We start from the raw sequence: 14,005 nt of genomic DNA on the forward strand, positions 1-14,005 counted from the left end.
CCAACACTATCTAATCAACTAAACCATGGCACCAAGTGCCCCATCCAGTCTCTGCCTAAACCCCTCCAGTGATGGTGACTCCTCTGCCTCCCTGGGAAGCCCATTCTAATCACACAGCACTTACAGGCTGGCCAAGGGATCAGGCCCAGCTAGCAAGGATTTAGGAAGGGCAGGTCCTACCTGACCAACCTGATCTCCTTCTATTCCCAGGTGACTGCCTGGTGGGTGTGGGGAAAACTGTGGATGTAGTCTACCTGCACTTCAGCAAGTCCTTTGACACCGTCCCCCACAGCCAACTCCTGGCCAAATTGTCAGCCCATGGCTTGGACAGGAGCACACAGTGCTGGGTTAGGAACTGGCTGGAGGGCCAGGCCCAGAGAGTGGTGGTGAATGGTGCCACATCCAGCTGGCAGCCAGTCACCAGTGGTGTCCCCCAGGGATCAGTGCTGGGCCCCATCCTGTTCAATATCTTTATTGATGATCTGGATGAGGGGACTGAGTCCATCATCAGTAAATTTCACAGTATCACCAAGGTTGGACGAGACCTCAAAGATCATCGAGTCCAACCTGTCTCCACAGACCTCATGATGGCACCAAGTGCCACATCCAATCTCATCTTGAACACCTCCAGGGATGGTGACTCCACCACCTCCCTGGGCAGCACATTCCAATGACGAACGACTTGCTCGGTGAAGAACTTTCTCCTCACCTCGAGTCTAAACCTCCCCTGGCACAGCTTGAGACTGTGTCCCCTTGTTCTGGTGCTGGTTGCCTAGGAGAAGAGACCAACCCCTTCCTGTCTACAACCACCTTTCAGGTAGTTGTAGAGGGCAATGAGGTCACCTCTGAGCCTCCTCTTCTCCAGGCTAAACAATCCCAGCTCCCTCAGCCTCTCCTCATATGGCTTATGCTCAAGGCCTCTCACCAGCCTTGTTGCCCTTCTCTGGACATGTTCAAATGTCTCAGTGTCCTTCTTAAATTGAGGGGCCCAGAACTGGACACAGTATTTGCAAATGACACCAAGCTGGGGGCAAGTGTTGATCTGTTAGAGGGTAGGAGAGCTCTGCAGAGAGACATTGACAGGCTGGACAGATGGGTAGATAGAGTCCAGGGGCATGAGATTTAACATATCTAAGTGCTGGATTCTACACTTTGGCCACAACAACCCCATGCAGAGCTACAGGCTGGGGTCAGAGTGGCTGGAGAGCAGCCAGACAGGGAGGAACCTGGGGATACTGGTTGACAGCTGGCTGAACATGAGCCAGCAGTGTGCCCAGGTGGCCAAGAAGGCCAATGGCATCTTGGCCTGTATCAGGAACAGTGTGGCCAGCAGGAGCAGGGAAGTCATTGTGCCCCTGTATTCAGTGCTGGTTAGGCTACACCTTGAGTCCTGTGTCCAGTTCTGGGCCCCTCAGTTTAGGAAAGATGTTGAGTTGCTGGAACGTGTCCAGAGAAGAGCAACAAAGCTGGGGAGGGGTTTGGAGCACAGCCCTGTGAGGAGAGGCTGAGGGTGCCGGGGCTGTTTAGCCTGGAGAAGAGGAGGCTCTGGGGAGACCTTATTGCTGTCTACAACTACCTGAAGGGAAGTTGTAGCCAGGTGGGGGTTGGTCTCTTCTCCCAGGCAACCAGCATCAGAACAAGAGGATGCAGTCTCAAGCTGCACCAGGGGAGGTTTAGGCTGGATGTTAGGAAGAAGTTCTTCATAGAAAGAGTGAATGGCCATTGGAATGTGCTGCCCAGGGAGGTGGCGGAGTCACCATCCCTGGAGGTGTTTAGGAAGAGACTTGATGGGGTGCTTGGTGCCATGGTTTATTTGATTAGATGGTGTTGGGTGACAGGTTGGACTCAATCTCAAAGGTCTCTTCCAACCTGGCCTGGCCTATTCTATTCTATTCTCTCTAGAGTTTTGCTGGTAACTTTTCCCCTTGAGAGTTTTCTGTAACAGACTGTATTTTTTCCTATGAAACTGAGGTCTTTACTATGATTTTTGAAAGTATGACCAATACTTCTCAAACATGTTCCAAGTGTTAAGTATTGGTATTCCCATATGTCACTTAACATTTACTTTGAGTAAGAACAAAGTTTTTCTGGGTAGCATGTTTCTGAGAGAATCTGGTTACGTGACTACTTCAATGGCAATAATAATGAATAATGGTGGTTGGTACCTGGCCAGACTCATTTGACCTTTCTGGAACTAATTTACTTTTTGACAATTGGAATGGGCAGAAATGAATTAAGCTTGAAATGGATCAAGTGCTCATCAGTGTGTTTCTTCTGGAAGCAAAAAAAAACCAAACCTGTCTTCTGCATGCAAAACCTGCATGATAATTATCCTGGAGCTTAATGAAGCAGGGTATCAGCAGTTTCCTTCAAATGGAGTCAGAGCATGGGCAAGAATGAGGAAAACATAGTTTTTGTCTTGTGAATGACAGCGGGCCTCCAAGTTTGTGTTTTTTGGGGTGGGGGGTTTTGCTGTTGATTGGGGTCTTTGTTGTTGTTTTTCTGGGTCGTTGTTTGTTTGTTTGTTTTTAATTTTGGGTTGTATTGGAAGTGGCTATTGGCAGGAAAAGAAAAGTTTAAGTCTGTATTTCTTTGCAAATACCATCTAAGCACTGAAAATGGAGTGGAAACAAAAATGGCATCAAAGACTTAGGGAAGATTAGCTATATAATGGTGGAAAAGATCCTCTTTTTTGGGATTGTGGGTAGGTCCTAGTTTCTGGAGGGTAAGAATCAGATTGGTAGCAAGATTGGCCTTACAGTGGCAAGGTAAATCCAGACGTAACTGCAGCTTCAATAACAGCTTTTATTTAGTAACTTTGGGATTTGCAGAACTTTGAGATTCAACACAGCAGAAGTCTGGTTTAAGGATCATAAATGTTTTGTCAAAACCCTGTCTTACATTTCAGCATGTGGCTGAGGAAGATTGATCCTATGGTATTGGTGATATGCTTCTTGCAGCTTATGGGGGTGTGGTGGTTTGAGCCTTAACTGGGACTTAAGAGCTCAGACGGGGGCAAGGATGAGAATCCCTCCCCCGCTCCCCCCCTCCTCTTTCCCAATAGAGAAGAAAAGAAAGGGAAGGAGCAAATCCACCAAGAAAGGGTTTGGAGTTGGCTTGGAGGTGGAGTAAAGAATATACGTATAAAACAATAACAGGAAGGGTTCACAAGGGTGGATGGGGACAATATAAGAATACAAAACCAGTCTCTTTGAAGAGGTGTGGTGGATGTAGCAGGGAGGACCATGTGGCAGAGAAGCAGGGAGCCAGCAGTCCAGGCAAAGAGCTAGTGGCTGCAGTGTACTCCTTTTTGTAGGCTTGCTGGACAGGGAGGGGGAGTAGAACAGACTAACTCAGATTCCCAGGGGGAAATCCCCCTCCAGGGAAGGCAATGCCCTCACAAGCCCTCCCCGCCCTGCTTTCAGGATGGGCATAACCTATCACAGGGGGTGAATTCCATATGTGTGTTCTCTAGACAACTTTTTCTTCAAATCCTGTGGGACTCAGGCCAGATGTGCTTTTTGTGCACAGACCAAGTAGGACTTCTTGTGCACTTCCAGGTACAGCAGGTTTCAGATCAGAGAGCTGTGGCATGTCATTGATTTAGCTGTTCTTACTGTTTGGAGTTGCTTCTGGGATGTGTTTGCTAAAGGAGATGTGAGACACCGATGTCAGCTTGCAATTTCGTTACGTTATACTGTGGGATTTTTTGGGTTGGGTTGGGGTTTTTTTGTGTTGGTTTGGGTTTGGTTTTTTAAATGGTGAATCAGAGAAGAAGTTGAGAGGAGTAAGAAAGTGCAGGGTGAAGTCAGCAGCGAGTAGGTAGATCAGCAGCACAGAAATAAACATCACAGCAACAAGGGAGGGTTGAAAGCATAAAGCTGAAGAGAACCATGGAGGGAAGTCCATGTGGTAGAGGAAGAAGAATGATATGACTGTAGTGAAATGGAGAAGGCCAGAGGAACTGGGAGTGGAAGGAAGAGAAATGTTAGTGGAGCTGTGAAGCTTGAAACCCAAAATTGGTATCCTTTTGTGTAGTGGAGAAATAGCTAGCAAAGCACAGGGATAATATGGCACAGGGCAGTGTACTGAGCTGTATTTCTTCTTATACCTGAGCTAGCTGGATTTGATTTTATTGCATCGTACTACAATTTACCATGCAGATGCAGCTTGTATCTGTAATGCTAGGTCTGCAGAGAGTACAATGGTGATGTCTGTAGTAAAGTCTTTACCAGCTGATGTAATTTTTCATATGGCTACAAATGCTTTAGCACATGTATACAGAGGTAATAACCCCTTACCAAGATTGGAGTGCACAGCTCGCTCAATGAAAATGGATATCTTTCTCTTTGAAACACATGAGATGCCTCCTTGTATTTGTTCTGCTTTGAAGTATCCACTTCCTTTCACTTTCTGTAGATAGTGGGTAATGCTTGTGGAATTATAGTAATCTCTCAATCAAATCTGATTATTTGGGTTCCTTTTAATAGTATATTTTGCAGTTGCCAGTGCTGAAAGCTTGTAGTCATTTAGGATTTTTTTGTTAATCTTTATAACTGTTGTGAGAGGTGATGAATTAGGATTACTGAATCAATGATTCTTTACACCATTATCTTTGAGGATGAGCAAATACTGTGAATTTCTCTGTTGCAAAACACTGGCAGTTTGTTTGCAGCATGTGGCATTGGTTTTAGACTACATCTCCTGGAGCTTCTTGCTTTGCTCAGAAGCTTCATCAAACAACTGGTGTTTATTTGCATGGATTTTCCTCTCTCTCATAGCTATACATTTGCAATATACTTGTTATATATTTTCTTTTCTCAAAGTTGTTTTCTTTTGCTTTAGCTCAGCAAGCATTCAACCAATGCTTTGGCTGTTTCCATTTCTTCTAGCTTGTTTTTATTTCCTTGTCTGTATGATTTGCTAGTGGGGTTTTTGTTGTTGTTTTGGGATTGTGGAGTTGTTTTTTGTTTGGTTGGGTTTGGGTGATTTTTGCTTGTTTTTATAAGACCCTGGAGCATGGACATAGTAAAATAGATTTCTTCCTCTGCTCTGGGAAGACTTTAGTTGTCTTCTGCAGCTTTTTAGGAAAACTGTTGCATAATTTTTTTCTGTAGTTAAATGTTCCCTAATAAGATGTCTCCTATTAATTATGTTAACTGATCCAATAAGTTCAAAACACAAAACCTCTTAACGCTGCTTTCACAAGTTTATTATGCATTAAAATGCCAGTCAGATTTGTTGTTGCAATAAATTTATTCCAACCCACTTTTATTTATTCTGAACAAAACTTTTAATGATGCTTTTTGGTAACTTACTAAACCTTCATCAATCTTCACTGTTATTGTGAATATTTATCATAAACAATCTTCTTTTATTGCATTAACTCACTTATCTTTTACAGTTCATAAACACTTTCTATTAAACATAATACACACATGCATGCATTTTTATAAGCTGGTTTCTACAGTGTATTTTAAGAAGTTGTGTTGATTTAAGCATGGTCAAGCATAGCTAATGCAGGTCTTTCTCAATACAAGTTACTCAGCTGAAATACTTGAACAGTATAGCTCCTTCTAGGGTAATACTCTGTGTTAAAAATCAGTATTGTTTTTCAGGAAGATATTTTAGTTTTTTATGAGATTAACTTCCAACAAACAATGTATGAGGCTACAACTTAGTGTTTTGTGATCTGGTATGATTTACTTTGCTCACACAACCTTTGCTGGCCACCGTTACGCAAGTAGTTTTTAATTATGAAACTATATTCTATTCTCTTTTCACAGATTTCATATTCTCTCACTATGCAGAATGCATCTGCTTCAGAGAAAAGTAGTAAAGGAGGGCTCTTCTCTGCAGGATCATTGCCTCATTAACTGTGTGGAGCTTGTGTTGAGAGGCAAGATATTGCAGAGCTAGCAGTGATGATCTCTGCACTCAGAGTACTGAATACCTGTGAAGAACAAATTTCTATGGCTGCATAATTTTCTTCATTGCATAAATCTGGCTTTACTATGTGACTAGAATAGCTTCTTTGTTTTTTGGGTCATCTGTATACACACATGAGACAATCAGCACCAGAACAAGAGGACACAGTCTCAAGCTGTGACAGGGGAAGTTTAGGCTTGAGGTGAAGAGAAAGTTCTTCACAGAGAGAGTTGTTAGCCATTGGAATTGGCTGCCCAGGGAGGTGGTGGAGTCACCGTCCCTGGAGGTGTTCAAGAGGGGATTGGATGTGGCACTTGGTGCCATGGTTTAGTCATGAGGTCTGTGGTGACTGGTTGGACTTGATGATCCTGGAGGTCTCTTCCAACCTTATTGATTCCATGATTCTATTATTCTATGATAATAGCACTTAGTCTTCATTGTGGAGTTTGTATTGGTGGTCTTTGGACGGTAGAAATGGAAAAAATACTGCATTAGACTTGGTTCATTATGCTTAAATATAATTGGTATCTCATAGTAGTAAGGATGAATCATTTCCAATTAAATAATCTCCCTCTATTCTGTATCCTGAATAAACAGTGGATTCTGTTGGGAAAAAATGTGTGACTGTTCATCAAAACAGTGTTACTGGTTGGAACTGAACATCACATAAGTAGCTTTAGCTTAACACTGCCTGATTCTTGAATGTTTAGTTTTGTTGTGTTCATTTTCATTCCAAAACTAATCAGAATTTATGTGCAGGTAATACTCTTTGGATGATGCCAAACAGCATAATCTCTATGTGCAGAGTCTCTGACTTTGTGACTTTGATAGCACAGCACAGAAATCAGGCACTGAGGATATCCAGGACACGCAGGGTGGGCTTGTGCAGCCTGCGGCATGGCCTGCTCTCACTTAATTGGATCTCCCCGTGTACCCTGCAAAGGTACCTGTTAGGTCTGCTTAATAGAATAGAATAAACCACATTGGAAGAGAACTTCGAGATCCTCGTGTCCAACCCATCATCCAACACTATTTAATCAACTAAACCATGGCACCAAGCACCCATCAAGTCTCTTCCTAAACACCTCCAATGACGGTGACTCCACCACCTCCCTGGGCAGCACATTCCAATGGGCAATCACTCTCTCTATGAAGAATTTCCTCCTAACATCCAGCCTAAACCTTCCCTGGCACAGCTTGAGACTGTGTCCTCTTGTTCTGGTGCTGGTTGCCTGGGAGAAGAGACCAGTCCCCACCTGTCTACAACCTCCCTTCAGGTAGTTGTAGAGAGCAATAAGGTCTCCCCTGAGCCTCCTCTTCTCCAGGCTAAGCAACCCCAGCTCCCTCAGCCTCTCCTCACATCTGTCTCTTGGTAGGAGTGTGGGTGCATGTCTCTCTCTCAAAACTCTTCTTTGCAGTTATACATTTTTTTTTTTTTTTGTAAGGGGCTGAAGTGATTCATGGATCTTTCAAACTATGACCTCTTGGTGGGGAAAATTCAGAGTAGGGATGTTCAGTACTGTTTCCCCACCTCTTGCTCAAACCCTAGACTAGAACTGAAAATTATGCTCTTCCTGCTGCAAGAACTCAAAGTGACCACCAATCTTTCTGCCTTCAAGACAAAATGCTGCTTTTCAATTTATATTTTTATATCATTACTAAAGCAAATAAGTTAGGATGACTAATATGCAACGAGAGAGGAGGAATTGTGGGGAGGGATACTAAATAAAGTACTAGTAGTTAAACTGCCTGTTGAGGTAATATAATTTCATATGATGTGGCAGTGAGCCCAGCATAAGTGTGCATTTTGATAAATGTGTTTCTTGGACAGTAGAGCAGGCTGAGCTCCTTCTGCTTCCCAGAGGCTTTGTGATCAGTTTGTTTCCCTTGTGTTTCATTTCCAGCTGCACACTCATGGACAAGTACACAAGTCTTGGGTTTAAAATATCTTCACTGTAAGTAAAGCAGCACCAAGATTGGGAGCGAGTGACACACAGCATTCTTTTACAGCCGAGGGTGGCTCCTTTCAGGTGAATATTGCCCAAGTCACACCAAATGATAACTGAACAGAGCTGCTGCTGGACATGCAACTTCCTGAATTCTGATAAATTGTTGACCCCCATCAAAAGGCGTTTCTTGAACAAACTAGTCTGCTGTGAAGGTGATCATGATACTTTTCTACTAAAGAGTCCCTGTTTTATGGGAAAAATTGTTACCTTTTCCTAAATATTTCCCCTGCTGGAACTAGACAATAGGTATTAACAGAGGAGAGGTCTCTAATACTTGATACACAGCAGACAGATAAAAGCAGGCTCTCTTGTTCTTTTTTTCTCATTCTCTCATCTCTCTGCCTGAATGGAATTGATTTGATAGAATGTGCTGTAATTTGTTTTTACAATGAATAATGTTCTGGTTTATCCTCAGGGACCACTGGGTGAGTAATCTCACACTGACCTTGACACCCTTATGTCGTGAAATATGTGTCTGGTTGGTTGTTTTAAGCAGAGAAGTAATTTAATTTTGGTTTTATTTCTAGTAAAAGGAGGCTAATAAGGAAATATTTGTGAGCCTTCTGCCCATGTGATAGCATTTTCTCCATATATAAAGCTATTTAGGTAGTTATAACATTTTATTTGACTTACAAGCTCATCAGAGAACAAGATAGATTTTATTAACTTCAGTGTCAACTCTTGGGTTCACCTCTGTCTTTCATCAATTTACAGACATTTTGGGTTTTAATGTGTAATTCTAATGAGGTGTGATTGACACTGTTCAATTAAGCTGGTATCATTAAGCTGCTCTCTTTGAGTGAGTACATTTAGCCTACAAGTCAAATAAAGTCAGGCTCCCTAAGCATTGGCTGTAGATCTTTGTTTCCAAAGGGTGATAGCTGATTCTAAAATGTAATAATCAATGTGATTTGAAACATTGTGTGTATGGTAAATAAAAGCATTGCAAGACAGGAGAAAGGTATTGTAGGTGAGCGAGGACATCAGCATCCACTCAAACCTGCAAAAAGCTTGTGCATCATGCTGGTCCATTAGAGCTGAAGCTGATACTTGTATTGTTTGGTATTTGCATTGCACTGAAGGTAAGAGGTCCTGAGTCATTCTGCATAATTCAGGCATGGGCTAATGTGAATCATATCTGACTAAACCACCTGCAAACATGTCCCTTGCTCTGGAGGACAGATCATCAGTGAATGTCCCCACACCTCCTTCGTTCACTCAACTTATGTATCTGAACTGATGTCACAGGGCATGGAATACCTCTTGGGTTGGTTTGGGTCAGCTGTCCAGGCTGTGTCCCCTCCTAACATCTTGCCCACCCCTCAGTGTACTCTTGGGCTAGGGAAATATTGGAGAAGTACAGCCCTGATTCAGCAGTAGCCAAAACACTGGTGTGTTACCAACACCCAGTTACAGCACTGCAAACCAAAGTATTAGAAAGATGCTCTAGGAGGAATTAACTCCAGCTCAGCCAAACCCAATACAGTATTAATAACTGAAGTGGCTGACACACCAGAAGGCTGTGCTGCCATTCAGTGAGACCTGGGCAGACTGGAGAGTGAGGCGGGGTGAAGTTTAATGAAACACAACAACGAGAAGTGTAGAGTCTTGCATCTGGGAAAGAACAACCCCGTAGGCTCGGCACTGACCTGTTGGAGAGCAGCGTAGGAGAAAGGGACCTGGTGGTCCTGATGGACAGAAAGAGGATCATGAGCCACCAATGTGCTCTTGTGGCCAAGAAGGCCAATGCCATTCTGGGGTGTATTAGAAGGGGTGTTGTTAGTAGGTCAAGAGAGGGTCTCCTCCCCCTCTACTCTGCTCCGGTGAGGCTGCATTTGGAGTACTGTGTCCTGTTCTGGGCCCTTCAGTTCAAGAAAGACCTAAGGGAACTGCTTGAAAGAGTCCAGTGCAGAGCCACGAAGATGATGGAGTGGAACATCTCCCTCATGAAGAAAGGCTGAGGGAACTGGGTGTGTGGCTTGGAGAAGAAGAGACTGAGGAGTCAGCTCATGAAGGTTTGTAAATATGGAAAGGGTGAGTGTCCGGAGGACAGAACCAGGCTCTTCTCGGTGATGTCCAATGATAGGACAAGGGGCAATGGGTGCAAGCTGGTTCCATGTAAATGTAAGGAAAAACATTTTTATTGTGAGGGTGACAGAACACTGGAACAGGCTGCCCAGAGAGGTTGTGGAATCTCCTCTGGAGATATTCAGAACCTGCCTGGATGTGTTCCTCTTTGACTTACTCTAGGGGTTGGATTAGATGATCTTTTGATGTCCCTTCCAACCCGTAACATTCTGTGATTCTGTGAAAGTTAAGGAAATAAGGTTCCTGGGTGAGCTCCCACAGCTAAGACAGAATGTATGCAAATACTATCCCTTTATTTTAGGAGGTTGAAGATCTCTGACATTCTAAGCCATGACCAGCTATGCAGAGTGGAAGTCATAAAGCCTCCATGTGAAAAGATTGTTTTAAGAATGTTTGTAGGTGGCTCTGATGTAGGTAGCATGAGCTGTTCTTCAATGAGCAAGAATGGTAAGATATTTGCAGTGCTTGAATCAAAATGTCCCTAATGAAAAAACATTGGATTCCTTTGAAATTTAGTTGAAATTACATTCATTAAGCAAAGATAAGAGTTTAGCTTGTATGTAAACCAAAAAAATGTCTAAAATCACCATTTCAGGTTTTATTTTGGAGACGCAGTTGAGCAGAGTTTCTGACTCTGAGACTGTTCTCCATTTCTTTCTTCTGTGAGGCAAAACCACAGAAGACCATTTAGTGAAGGCAGATCTCTTCTGAGCAGTCAGCCATTAACACCCTTTTTCTTATGTTTAGGTGGTAGCAAGTAGCTGCTTGTGTGGAGTCTGTTTGCCTTAGACTAAGTGTACAGAGGCTGTCTGGCTGGTGTCCAGCTGCAGGGTGTGAAGGGTCTCTTGTGTGGCGTATATCCATCAACGAGCCCTTCACAGCCCTTCAGCTGATGTTGTGCGAGTTCTGTGGTGTTCAACACGTAATTGAAAAGATGTTTTTTGTAAGAGGGAGGCAATGACAACCTGACACAGCTGGCTTGTGGCTACCTAGGCGTCCATAAGAGGCGTCAGTCCAGTTCGAGTGTTTGTGACTCTGAATGTGGCAGGAGCTCTCCAGTGTAATAGAGTTACATTTTGGTTTTCTTCATATCTAAATTAATTGTCTTGTCTTTCTGTCCAAAGGTAAATTTCATGTACTATAAACTCTGCCACTCTCTAATACGTGCCAGGCTACATCGGACAATAGATTTTCCTCATTTTTATTGATAATACTTCTTTTGAAATAATAAGAAAATTAAAATATGCCATGATGATTTGGAGAGAAATAAATACACTGAGGCTAAGCTTTCATCCCAATTAGACTTTGGCAGTAAGGACTACTGGGGCAGGGATCAATTCTCCCTTTGCAAGTCTGTCTGTCTTCAGGAATATAGCACAGTTACTTTTTGTGTGAGAGAACACAGTCTCAAGCTGTGCCAGGGGAAGTTTAGGCTTGAGGAGAGGAGAAAGTTCTTCAATGAGAGAGTTGTTAGCCATTGGAATGGGCTGTCCAGGGAGGTGGTAGAGTCACCATCCCTGGAGGTGTTCAAGAGGGGATTGGATGTGGCACTTGGTGCCATGGTTTAGTCATGAGGTCTGTGGTGACAGGTTGGACTTGATGATCTTTGAGGTCTCTTCCAACCTTGGTGATTCTGTGATATCGTTTTTGTCCTGTAATACTACATGATTGCAGCTCACACTATGACAATCAGACTGAATTTTGAGTCCTGTGACCTTCTGGACTTTAACCCTCTGGATTTTACCTTCACTGGCTTCTAATGCACAATCTTTACTGATTCTTGATTCCTGGAGCTGCCTTTACATAGGTGTTTAGAATGGCTCACTTCAATTTACTTTCTATTAATCCTGAGGGGTGAGGGGGATGGGGGGAAGATGCTTTCCTGCTTGCTGCCCTCCTTCAGGTCTGAGATCTTCAGTATCCCTGTAGCAGCATCCTAACCAAAGGAAGGTAGATAATAAGAGCTTGTGACAAAATGTTCATAGCATTCAATGGATGTGAATGTAGATGTTGCACGTGCTGACCCTATCTCTCCTGTTTTCTGTAAGGGTAGGCAAACAGACATCCTTAATAGTAATGGAAAACCTTTATCAGGCATAACATAATTTTTATATCATCTTTATATTATCTCTTACTGGTGTATTCAGTACACCAATTACAAAAGCAAATAGACTATTTCTACCAAAGCTGTTACTGGTTGCCATTTGGCATACTCATTAGAAATGGCTTATTAGAAAAAGAATGACTGTGTTATTTTTTCAGCATCATTCTTTACTTGCAGTACCTGCTATTAGTCTACCACTGACAGTTATCAAACAAGTTGCCAGTTGTCAACTAATCTGCAAATAGCCTACTGAGTTGTTATAATTTCAAATAAGTTTTAATGTTTTCCTCTTGAGCAGAAATGCTCAGTTCTAGTTTGCAGTAATGAGAGAACTGACAACAGAATGAAGTTGCAGCAGTCAGAGAGGAGTTTGAGTAAAAGCTCTAACTGGGAAGTATTTTAATACCTGTGTAGAACTAAAACTTCCTAAGTCAACTTCTCATATATCAAAATGATAAATGTTTCCAAACATTGCCTTGGTAGAGGTTAGCCCTAGTTGAAGGGCTGGCCCAGTGCTGTGTTTTGAGGGGTAGCTTCATAACATAGAGTAAGTTTGTTTACAGAGTCAGAAATGTGGTTAGTAAAAAACTTTTCTTGCTAGGTAGCTGACATGGTTACTTTTGGAGAAGAGGAGGCTCAGGAGAGACCTTATTTCTCTCTACAACTACCTGAAGGGAGGTTGTAGACAGGTGGGGGTTGGTCTCTCCTCCCAGACAACCTGTGACAGAACAAGAGGACACAGTCTCAAGCTGTGCCAAGGGAGGTTTAGGCTGGATGTTAGGAAGAAATTCTTCATGGAAAGAGTGATTTGCCATTGGAATGTGCTGCCCGGAGAGGTGATAGAGTCACCATTACCAGAGGTGTTTAGGAAGAGACTGGATGGGGTGCTTGGTGCCATGGTTTAGTTGATTAGATGGTGTTGGATGATAGGTTGGACTCGATGATCTTGAAGGTCTTTTCCAACCTGGTCTGGTCTATTCTATTCTGTGCTGTTCTGTTCAATTCTCTCTCTGTGCTCTCATATGGGGGCATCTCCATATTGCTTATGTATGTACAGCTGTAAAAGTTCTTAGACATCCCTAACACTTCAGACACCAGAGGGTTTCTTTTGATATGCTGTGGTTGAGTACTCCTTCCCCTTTGTACTTTATTTTGATGCTTCAATCTGCTGTAATTTTATTATGAGCTATTTCATCATGCCCATTTTTACAAGATCTAACTGCTGCCTGCTTCAGCAAGCCATCTTATTTATTGTTAGTTTCGTTATTCAAACATGTAGACAGAAGGAGTAAAGAGTACATGAGTATTTTAGGCAAAGATTTACAGCCTCATTTTGTAGCACAGATGTTTGTATAAGCATTTATGTTTTGGGGAGCCTGTGTTAGCATACCTTTTCTGAAGCTTCTCTGGGTCTGCATGATCTCAGGGGAAAATAAACCAACCACATTTACTCTGTGCGTTTCCTTTTTGCTGTGAATTTTGTAGCTGAGGCTTTGTTTCTAAAATCTGTTTTAGAATCTAGTATTTTGGTCAGCTGGAATATGTGCATGTTGTAAAATCCACACAGAGATGACAGCAGATCTTTCAGGCTATTGTCGCTGGTGAACTGTTAGCAGTTCTCCTGGATGATGTGCTGTCTGACCCCTTTGTAACAGTGTCCTCCCAAGCCACTTCCTGGCCCTGAGGACAAGCAGCAGTGTCTACTGCAGGCAGGGAGTAGGCAAAACACTGCCCCAGCAACACTGCTGCTTCTCCCTCCAGCCAGGAGAGCAATCGGTGAGGAAGAAGGGTTGCACCAAGCTTCGGGCTGCACTGTGTACCTTGCCCCTCAAGAAGGCTCTTCTCCTGCTAACCCCATGCTTCATTTTGCTTCTGA

General features: G+C 43.0%; 1 protein-coding gene across 1 annotated transcript in view; it reads left to right on the forward strand.

Annotated features, from left to right (window-relative positions):
- GLP1R (glucagon like peptide 1 receptor) overlaps window positions 1-14,005 on the forward strand; it is a 110,930-nt gene that overhangs the window by 61,527 nt on the left and 35,398 nt on the right. The window lies entirely within an intron of this gene.

This window comes from Dryobates pubescens, chromosome 6 (genome assembly GCF_014839835.1).
Source record: "Dryobates pubescens isolate bDryPub1 chromosome 6, bDryPub1.pri, whole genome shotgun sequence".
Taxonomy (NCBI): domain Eukaryota; kingdom Metazoa; phylum Chordata; class Aves; order Piciformes; family Picidae; genus Dryobates; species Dryobates pubescens.